The following is an 11,465-nucleotide window of genomic DNA, read 5'->3' as shown; positions in this document are numbered from 1 at the left end:
GGTGATATGGTTTGAGACAATGAGGAAAGGGAATTGGAAATGTATCATCCTTTACTCGCTCAGCATTCACATCTATTTTGCTCTACTTTTTGCTGTTGACACAAAATCTGCCTGAACTCAGCTATCCAACCTGATCTGTTACTGGAATACACACAAGCCTATGTTGGCGTGAGGTCATCATGTATGTGGATACTACTACACCATGGTGCTGAACACCCGGAAGAACTGCTTTCTGGGAACTGTAGTCACAACACTTATTGAGGCCATGACACAGTCATTACTTTTGATGTTCTGTATGCTCTTGAAACTTGTTTGTTATATATGTCATACCCTGTTGTGAATATGTATGGTGTGAGAGATACCGTCAATGCAGAGTTCATGTAATGTTTGCAGATTAAAAAGCAGGGGTACACTATATTGTACATCATTCCTTTCATTCAATTTTTGAATTTTTAATACTTGTTTAAACACAGGTGTTTTATCGCATCCTATGAATGTATGTTAATACGCAGGAGTGTGCATAGCTGCATCCATGTGGAAGACACAGAAGACTATAATAACATATCTTAAGTCTGTGGTTGTGAAGATTTCTAGTGGAACCCCTAAATGTGTACATAACCGAACGTTTCAGTACATATGAATATATTATATATTTTTTCTTTGTTCTACCCAAGATGCATTTACAAATAAAAATCGAAATGATCCCGTGTAGATGACTCTATATTATTTCTTCACATTTTCTCATGTGACTTTATTACAGCAATAAATCATCAATGTTTGGAGGCAACACATCATTGTTTAACAAAATATATATGTGTTGTATCATTATTTTGGGTCAAAGTTTCTTGACCAGAGCTAAATATCCTTATGAATGTATTTACTAACACAAATACATGTTTCTATATAAACTATTTATTAAAAGTGTCAATCCTGTTATCATATACAGTGGGGTCCGAAATTATTGACACCCTTGATAAAGATGAGCAGAAATTACTGTATAAAATAAATAATAACAATACTGAGCTAAAGTATTTATCCCCCTTGGCATTATTTTGTTGCATAACAACCTGTAATTTAAATTTATTTTTATTTGGATTTCATGTAATGGACATACACAAAATAGTCCAAATTGGTGATGTGAAATGAAAAAAAGAACTTGTTTCAAAAAATTATAAAAAATAAATAACTGAAAATTGGTGCGTGCATATGTATTCACCCCCTTTGCTATGAAGCCCCTAAATAAGATCTGGTGCAACCAATTACCTACAGAAGTCACATAATTAGTCAAATAAAGTCCACCTGTGTGTAATCTAAGTGTCACATGATCTGTCACATGATCTCAGTATATATACACCTGTTCTGAAAGGCCCCAGAGTCTGCAACACCACTAAGCAAGGGGCACCACCAAGCAAGCGGCACCATGAAGACCAAGGAGCTCTCTAAACAGGTCAAGGACAAAGTTGTGGAGAAGTACAGATCAGGGTTGGGTTATAAAAAAATATCAGAAACTTTGAACATCCCACGGAGCACCATTAAATCCATTATTTAAAAAATGGAAAGAATATGACACCACAACAAACCTGCCAAGAGAGGGCCGCTCACCAAAACTCACGGACCAGGCAAGGAGGGCATTAATCAGAGAAGCAATAAAGAGACCAAAGATAACCCTGAAGGAGCTGCAAAGCTCCACAGCGGAGATTGGAGTATCTGTCCATAGGACCACTTTAAGCCGTACACTCCACAGAGCTGGGCTTTACGGAAGAGTGGCCAGAAAAAAGCCATTGCTTAAAGAAAAAAATAAGCAAGCACGTTTGGTGTTTGCCAAAAGGCATGTGGGAGACTCCCCAAACATATAGAAGAAGGTACTCTGGTCAGGTGAGACTAAAATTGAGCTTTTTGGCCATCAAGAAAAATGCTATGTCTGGTGCAAACCCAACACCTCTCATCACCCCGAGAACACCATCCATGGCGCTAAATACAGGGAAATTCTTGAGGGAAACCTATTTCAGTCTTCCAGAGATTTGAGACTGGGATGGAGGTTCACCTTCCAGCAGGACAATGACCCTAAGCATACTGCTAAAGCAACACTTGAGTGGTTTAAGGGGAAACTTTTAAATGTCTTGGAATGGCCTAGTCAAAGCCCAGACCTCAATCCAACTGAGAATCTGTGGTATGACTTAAAGATTGCTGTACACCAGCAGAACCCATCCAACTTGAAGGAGCTGGAGCAGTTTTGTCTTGAAGAATGGGCAAAAATCCCAGTGGCTAGATATGCCAAGCTTATAGAGACATACCCCAAGAGACTTGCAGCTGTAATTGCTGCAAAAGGTGGCTCTACAAAGTATTGACTTTGGGGAGGGTGAATAGTTATGCACGCTAATACAATTGTTCAGAGAAAGAGATTTTGTTTAAAACGTTTCTTTTTTTTATCTCCAAAAAGTAGGGGTCAGAATTATTGACGCCCCTGTTTTCAATACCTTTCAATACCTCACCTTGCGAGGATAACGGCACTGAGCCTTTTTCTAAAATGTTTTATGAGTTGGAGAACACATTGGGAGGAATTTTAGACCATTCCTCCATACAGAATCCTTCCAGATCTTTCATAGCCTTCGTCTGGGTTTATGAACTGCTCTTTTCAATTCAAACCAATAAGGGATCATACTGTACCTTTCACCTGGATTCACCTGGTCATTCTATGTCTAGGCCTCCTGTAGCTCAGTTGGTAGAGCATGGCACTTGCAACGCCAGGGTTGTGGGTTCAAATCCCACGGGGAGCCAGTATGAAAAATGTATGCACTCACTAACTGTAAGTCGCTCTGGATAAGAGTGTCTGCTAAATGACTAAAATGTAAATTTGGGGAACGCCTTAGCTATATTCGTCAAAATAAATATTTACTATGTTGATTTTTTTTTTTAAATGGTCCTCTGTAGCTCAATTGGTAGAGCATGGCGCTTGTAATGCCAGGGTAGTGGGTTCGATCCCAGGAACCACCCATACGTAAAAATGTATGCGCACATGACTGTAATTTGCTTTGGATAAAAGCGTCTGCTAAATGACATATTATTATTATTGTTATTATAATGTCATGGAAAGAGCAGATGTTCCTAATGTTTTGTGCACTCAGTGTATGTATTTATGTGATTTCCATTTTGATCAGCGTTTACGCCTATGCACGCCCTGACATATACAAGCAGCGGTCGAAAACATCTAGCGTTCCATGTCCAAAATGTGCTGACTCACCCACCATCAGGAGACCATCAAAATGTTGTTATGGACCGGGAGCGATGAGGAGGGGGGTCGGAGGACTTTAAAACGCTTACACTCGCCCAGGAACCTGGGTCTGGTTTGCTGAGTTGGGGAAAAAAAGTTATGGTGAGTGTTGAGGATGTACTGTATAGGGATATTTACAGTATGTAGTGTGTGTGTGTGTTTGTGTCTGTGTGTGTTTGCGTCTCTTTCTCTGTCTGTGTGTATGTGTGTGTGTGTGTGTGTGTGTGTGTTGTGTGTGTGTCCATGTCTATTGGAGGTACTGCTCGGGGGGTAAGGTATGATCAGAAGGAGTTGGAAGGTGGGGCAGTCAGGGTTGCAGAAACAGCTAATTCATCCCACATGTTGTGTCCCTCTTTATGGTAGCATTTACCTTGACATCGTCTTATGCTGATTTAAGAGTCTACATCCTACACTCCTGGTGGGTATTGTGGAACATCCCAAAGTCCAGGCAGGTTGTCGCAGTCTGGACCATACCACTTTATTATTTCCTCAGTTAAGTGGAGGATACAGGGATGCAGGGATTCCTAGACACTTGACAAATGCCTTCTCACAGTTAGCTAAGAGTGTTCAACATAAAATATCTACATCTGTTGTGAAGTCAATAAAATTGAATACTGGGACTGCTGATCCATTACATACAGTTGAAGTCGGAAGCTTACATACACCTTAGCCAAATACATTTAAACTCAGTTTTTCACAATTCCTGACATTTAATCCTAGTAAAAATGTCCCTGTCTTAGGTCAGTTAGGATCACCACTTTATTTTAAGAATGTGAAATGTCAGAATAATAGTTGAGAGAATGATTTATTTAAGCTTTTATTTCTTTCATCACATTCCCAGTGGGTCAGAAGTTTACATACACTCAATTCGTATTTGGTAGCATTGCCTTTAAATTGTTTAACATGGGTCAAACGTTTCAGGTAGCCCTCCACAAGCTTCCTACAATAAGTTGGGTGAATATTGGCCCATTCCTCCTGACAGAGCTGGTGTAACTGAGTCAGGTTTGTAGGCCTCCTTGCTCGCACACGCTTTTTCAGTTCTGCCCAAATATTTTCTATAGGATTGAGGTCAGGGCCTTTTGATGGCCACTCCAATACCTTGACTTTGTTGTCCTTAAGCCATTTTGCCACAACTTTGGAAGTATGCTTGGGGTCATTGTCCATTTGGAAGACCCATTTGTGACCAAGCTTTAACTTCCTGACTGATGTCTTGAGATGTTGCTTCAATATATCCACATAATTTTCCTTCGTCATGATGCCATCTATTTTGTGAAGTGCACCAGACCCTCCTGCAGCAAAGCACCCCCACAGCATGATGCTACCACCCCCGTGCTTCATGGTTGGGATGGTGTTCTTTGGCTTGCAAGCTCCCCCTTTTTCCTCTGAACGTAACGATGGTCATTATGGCCAAACAGTTCTATTTTTGTTTCATCAGACCAGAGGACATTTCTCCAAAATGTACGATCTTTGTCCCCATGTGCAGTTGCAAACCGTAGTCTGGCTTTTTTATGGCGGTTTTGGAGCAGTGGCTTCTTCCTTGCTGAGCGGCCTTTCAGGTTATGTCGATATAGGACTCGTTTTACTGTGGATATAGACACTTTTGTACCTGTTTCCTCCAGCATCTTCAAAAGGTCCTTTGCTGTTGTTCTGGGATTTATTTGCACTTTTCGCACCAAAGTATGTTCATCTCTAGGAGACAGAACGCATCTCCTTCCTGAGCGGTATGACGGCTGCGTGGTCCCATGGTGTTTATACTTGCATACTATTGTTTGTTCAGGCATTTGGAAATTGCTCCCAAGGATGAACCAAACTTGTGGAGGTCTACAATTTTTTTTCTGAGGTCTTGGCTGATTTCTTTTGATTTTCTCATGATGTCAAGCAAAGAGGCACTGAGTTTGAAAGTAGGCCTTGAAATGCATCCACAGGTACACCTCCAATTGACTCAAATGATGTCAATTAGCCTATCAGAAGCTTCTAAAGCCATGACATCATTTAGTCACAGTCATTAAGCACAGTCAACTTAGTGTATGTAAACTTCTGACCCACTGGAATTATTATTATACAGTGAATTTTAAGTGAAATAATCTGTCTGTAAACAATTGTTGGAAAAATGACTTGTGTAATGCACAAAGTAGATGTCCTAACCGACTTGCCAAAACTATAGTTTGTTAACAAGAAATTTGTGGAGTGGTTGAAAAACGAGTTTCAATGACTCCAACCTAAGTGTATGTAAACTTCCGACTTCAACTGTAAATATTTGACTATAACTGCACCATTTTAGATTAAAAGAGGGGACACTGTTTTCGCATTTCCATTTGCTGAGAGAGCTACTTATAAATTACTACAAACGAACAACAATTGCACACGTTATTTCTATTTGTTTTTAACGTGACAATATTTAAACTCGGTTTCAATCAATAGAAGATTATGGTGTCCATATTAGGACAACCTCAGTCTCGGGAAAAACCAACAGTAGGTATTCTCAATTCAAATGAAACTTTTATCCCCTTAGGGCAATTACTAGCTTCAGTAATTGATTCAGACACATACAACAAACAGTCACAGAGACAATACATAGACAAGAAACATGAAAGACAATGACTTAAAAGTGTGAGTTATATTATCTCAGTCAAAGGACACCAATGTTTTTGTGACCTCATTTATTTTTGATAACATTGTGTACACTCGCGAACATCTGGCAATGTCAGGAAGACATGTGTAACCGTGCAGTATCTTATCAGTGTTCCCATTGACTTTATGGTGTTCAGACAACCTCAAGGTTAACCGTGTATGACAAACATCAAGCGCTTTCTGTCTGAAATCAGCTCACTAGCCCCAGCCAAAGGACACTGATCTAGTTGATTGGTTTTGTATTGAAAGAGCCCAAGAGGGGCCTCCTGAGTGGCACAGCAGTCTAAGGCAAGGCACTGCATCGCAGTGCTTGAGGCGTCACTACAGACCCGGGTTTGATCCCAGGCTGTGTCACAACCAGCCGTGACTGGGAGTCCCATAGGGCGGCGCACAATTGGCCCAGCGTTGTCCGGGTTAGGGGAGGGTTTGGCTGGCGGGGCTTTACTTGGCTCATTGCGCTCTTGCGATGGGCCTGGTGCTCATTGCGCTCTTGCGATGGGCCTGGTGCCTGCAGGCTGACTTCGGATGTCAGTTGAATGGTGTTTCCTCCGACACATTGGTGCAGCTGGCTTCCAGGTTGGGCAGGTGTTAAGGAGCGTGGTTTGTCGGGTCACGTTTCGGGGGATGCATGACTCGACCTTCGCTGTTGGGGAGTTGCAGCGATGAGACAAGATCATAATTGAAAAAGGGGGTAAAAGAAAGAGCTCAAGAGTAGGGTGAAATCTCTCTCATCTAAAGTTGTTTAAAAATACTAGTAGTAAAAATAGCTAATGGAATGAGACATGTATGAGCCACTTATAGTTTGGTTGTGTCCAACAGAATAGGCACTTTTCCCTTCAATTAGAAAGACAATATATCCAGGTGTTGACATTTCCTGTTTGGGAGGAAATGATGCAACAAAGTGTGGCTCTGACACAAAATCCCATGCTCTCCTTTAGGCACCTCCCTCTCCATTAGTGGAAATCAGCCAACCACCACACACAATCACATCTGCATATTCAATTTACAGCCAAGCAATAAATGAATGTCACATTAATTAAACACAAGTGACAAAGTTAAGTATGATAATGGAATGCTTGCAACAACAGCAACATTCTTCTTATGCTGTGATGTTCAACTGGATCGCACCGCTCACACCAAATGAGGATAAGGCCAGGCTAAGGTTGCATCATCACATGCTCCAAGAATGATAACTCACATTCAACAAAACAATGTTTACAGTCTGGAAAACAAGAAACAAACATCTGTTTATTCCAATGCACAGCTGTCATATTGTGCACAAAGACTATTATTTGGACATCTCATAGAAACCTGGGTCCTGTTCAGAAGGGTGCAACATTGAAGAATGTTCAGATAGAAACAGTTAATGTAGAACCAGGAATTGCATCAAATCTATTAATTACATGTCCACAACGTTCTTAATGTTTCATCTCACAGAATATACCCAGGTCATTGGTGTTGTTGTTTTACCATAGGACCCTTAAACCCCCAAAAAACTAAAACATTTGGAAACAGGAAACATTTGGAGTGAGAACCTAAGAGAGGGAGCTTCATGTTCTATGTTCCCATTATCTTCCTCTGTGTTGTTGTCTTCAAGTCCAAGAAGACTTCTGACAGTAGGCCATGTGCCAACATATTAACTGTTAAATATTAACTGATGCACTCCTACCTATTTTCTCTGTCCAGGAGGACTCTGTGTTAACATTTAATTAACTTTTTTCGCTGGTTGTCATGGAAATCTGAGAACCCTTTGAACCATGGTTATAAAGCAAAAAATGGTAGCTCACGAAAGCTATACCATGAATATGAATATTTCAAATGAGTGAAAAGAGAGTTTCTCATTCACAGTATCTATGGTGTTGTCTGTTAAAAAATGTGGCAGTATCGATACTATGGCTGTCCAAAACTGCCCCTGTTCTTTATCATATACTAAATATTATCCCTCATGCAAATAATTGTGCCCATGCAATCATGATGTTACCCTGTGGATATTTAATCTCTTATAAATCAAACCATATCCTCTGTAATTACTGCTATGTAGCCTCGTGTCTAAATTCATTCTCTAGAACATTCTTTATTGTGTTCTAGCGTCAGGAAGACTGGGCTTATACTTGGATAATGTTCTCATATGGGGCCTGCTGTCTCTCTGCTATTTGTTTTGTGCTGTCTTTGTGAGGGTTTGGCAGGTACACCAAGCAGTCCATCAGGATATCCTTTTTGGAGAGCTAAACTCTTCGAACACATCTGTAGGCCATTACCAGAGTGTATGCCATTGTAAAACTTCCTCCCCATGCACTATGTCAGAGAGTTGACCTGTAAGAAGAGATGGAAGCCAGAAGCACCCCCCTTCTTTCTCTCTCTCTCTCTCTCTCTCTCTCTCTCTCTCTCTCTCTCTCTCTCTCTCTCTCTCTCTCTCTCTCTCTCTCTCTCTCTCTCTCTCTCTCTCTCTCTCTCTCTCTCTCTCTCTCAGATTGTGTTATGATATGGACTGGAAGTGTGGAAATAAATGATTAATTGGGTGTTAGTACTCAGGAAGTCCCAATAAGACCAACAGTGTATTTTCTCTTGAGAATTGCTGATTAAAGCCAAACCAGCAAATACATCTGCAAGTTATGGTAAGTCAGCAAAAACGCCTCACACAGTCAGAGGCTCATTCAGTTGACTAATCAAATAATGTGTTAAAATTGATAGCCTCACGGTTAAATAAGTATGTTTGTTCTATATTGCATGGAAACCCTTAGGGTTACTTTTCAGCTCACATGCATTGAAAAATAAACTGACCCGTTATAGTGTCATGCAAAATGTTGGATGTATGAGTTGAAAATAATGAGTTGTTGATATTTTTGCCAATAAAATTCCTATTCCTATTGGTTGGGTGACATCTCTAACCATAGTTTAAACCCAAAAGCATGGAGTTTATTGTAATAATGTTACATGTATGCATGGATAAAATAACTATTGGCATAAATAGAATACAGTTTGCTGAAAACCCTCACTGCTTCAAACTGGTACCAGCAAGTCTGACTAGGCACTATTTACAGAGGCTGTCTGTTGAAACTTTCTCCCCCATTGTGGTTTCAGGAGGAGTGAAAATGGCCTCCTTTGGCAATCGTGAATGAGTAGTCAGCCTGAAAAACATGGGTAGAAAATAGACTGAGCAGACAGAGTTATCTAAGCAGACAGACAATTGCAAAAGAGGAGAGGTTACAAATCTGCGTAGGAGAGGTCTGAGAGCAGACAAGAGAGACAGAAAGGGAGAGACAGAGAGAGAGAGAGAGAGAGAGAGAGAGAGAGAGAGAGAGAGAGAGAGAGAGAGAGAGAGAGAGAGAGAGAGAGACAGAGAGAGAGAGAGAGAGAGAGAGAGAGAGAGAGAGAGAGAGAGAGAAGAGAGAGAGAGAGAGAGAGAGAGAGAGAGAGAGAGAGAGAGAGAGAGAGAGAGAGAGAGAGAGAGAGAGAGAGAGAGAGAGAGAGAGAGAGAGAGAGAGAGAGAGAGAGAGAGAGAGAGAGAGAGAGAGAGAGAGAGAGAGAGAGAGAGAGAGGAGAGAGAGAGAGAGAGAGCAGACACTCAGCATCTTCTGGTATATTCTGTCTGCCGTGGATTGGACACAGATTAATTTCAACATGTCAATGTAGGTCATGGCCATTTGGAGAAATAATTAGTCATCACCCACTGGGCACAGCCTTTAGTTCAACGTTTAGTTTTGATTTTTTTTTAAATTAAGTTGTCAACTAACGTGAATTCAACGTGAAATCAACAACAAACGTCCCCATGTTATTGGATACAGGTTAAAAGTTGAGTGAAAAAAATATGAAATACCCATTGATTGATTTGTGCAAATCCAATCAGTTTTCCACTTTGATTCAACGTCATCACAATGATTGGAAGCTATCTGGACCCATACAAAGCAATGGGGAGATATTTTCTCTTATGGCTGAACATAAAAGGTACACAGAACTATGCTAAAGAGCAGACTGTGTGAAGTATGTGATTACAGATATACACATCTTAAGGAAGCATATACTAACAAAGCAATAGCAGCATATAACATGTATACAGATGAAATACACACGAACCCCTAACAAAGTCCACTTACATGTTCAGTGACACACTAACACACAGTTGGGGAAGTCCAAGGAAGGCTTGTCCCTTTAGGAAAGGTCCAGTGATGAGTTGAAATGAAGGACAGTGTCACACCCTGATCTGTTTCACCTGTCTTTGTGCTTGTCCCCACCCCCCTCCAGGTGTCGCCCATCTTCCCCATTATCCCCTGTGTATTTATACCTGTGTTCTCTGTTTGTCTGTTACCAGTTCGTCTTGTCTTGGCAGGTCTTACCAGCGTTCTTTCCCGTCTTCCTGTTTCTCAGGTTCTGTTTCCTAGTTTTCCCAGTTCTGATCAGTCACTCTGCCCTGACCCCGTGCCTGCCTGATTCTGACCTGATTACGAACCTCTGCCTGCCCTGACCCCGAGCCTGAACTGCCGTCCTGCACCTGCCTGACTCTGACCTGATGACGAACCTCTGCCTGTCCTCGACCTGCCCTTTGCCTGCCCCGTATTTATAATAAATTATCTGAGAACTGTACTATCTGCCTCATGTGTCTGCATCTGGGTCATATCCTGAGTCGTGATAGACAGGAGTTTACAGAGACCATCTCAACCTGCCCTCCTGGAAACAACTAAAGCACAAGCAGGCAGAGCCTGTGATTGGCTGGCCCTGGTCAGCTGACTGACTTCCCTGGCAACCTGGCCCCTAACACATACAGTGAGGGAAAAAGTATTTGATCCCCTGATTTTGTACGTTTGCCCACTGACAAAGAAATTATCAGTCTATAATTGTAATGGTAGGTTTATTTGAACAGTGAGAGACAGAATAACAACAAAAAAATCCAGAAAAACGCATGTCAAAAATGTTATAAATTGATTTGCATTTTAATGAGGGAAATAAGTATTTGACCCCCTCTCAATTAGAAGGATTTCTGGCTCCCAGGTGTCTTTTATACAGGTAACGAGCTGAGATTAGGAGCACACTCTTAAAGGGAGTGCTCCTAATCTCAGCTTGTTACCTGTATAAAAGACACCTGTCCACAGAAGCAATCGATCAATCAGATTCCAAACTCTACACCATGGCCAAGACCAAAGAGCTCTCCAAGGATGTCAGGGACAAGATTGTAGACCTACACAAGGCTGGAATGGGCTACAAGACCATCGCCAAGCAGCTTGGTGAGAAGGTGACAACAGTTGGTGCGATTATTCGCAAATGGAAGAAATACAAAATAACTGTCAATCTCCCTCGGCCTGGGGCTCCATGCAAGATCTCACCTCGTGGAGTTGCAATGATCATGAGAACGGTGAGGAATCAGCCCAGAACTACACGGAGTGTAGGACTGAAATCCTGCAGCGCCCGCAAGGTCCCTCTACTCAAGAAAGCACATATACAGGGCCGTCTGAAGTTTGCCAATGAACATTTGAATGATTCAGAGGAGAACTGGGTGAAAGTGTTGTGGTCAGATGAGACCAAAATGGAGCTCTTTGGCATCAACTCAACTCGCGTGTTTGGAGGAGGA

The 11,465-nt window shown here is 41.5% G+C and overlaps 1 long non-coding RNA gene across 1 annotated transcript; it reads left to right on the top strand.

The window, feature by feature from the left end:
- The first annotated feature begins 3,107 nt into the window (after window positions 1–3,107).
- On the top strand, window positions 3,108–10,483 carry LOC311138226. The gene is made up of 2 exons (XR_014614034.1): window positions 3,108–3,373; window positions 10,268–10,483. It is a non-coding gene; the product is annotated as an uncharacterized lncRNA (long non-coding RNA).
- The last annotated feature ends 982 nt before the right edge of the window (window positions 10,484–11,465 follow it).

The sequence above is a fragment of the Coregonus lavaretus genome, assembly GCF_964263955.1.
Source record: "Coregonus lavaretus genome assembly, chromosome: 12".
NCBI lineage: Eukaryota > Metazoa > Chordata > Actinopteri > Salmoniformes > Salmonidae > Coregonus > Coregonus lavaretus.
The sequence above is the reverse complement of the archived record's forward strand: the minus strand, read 5'-3'. Positions and strand labels throughout refer to the sequence as shown.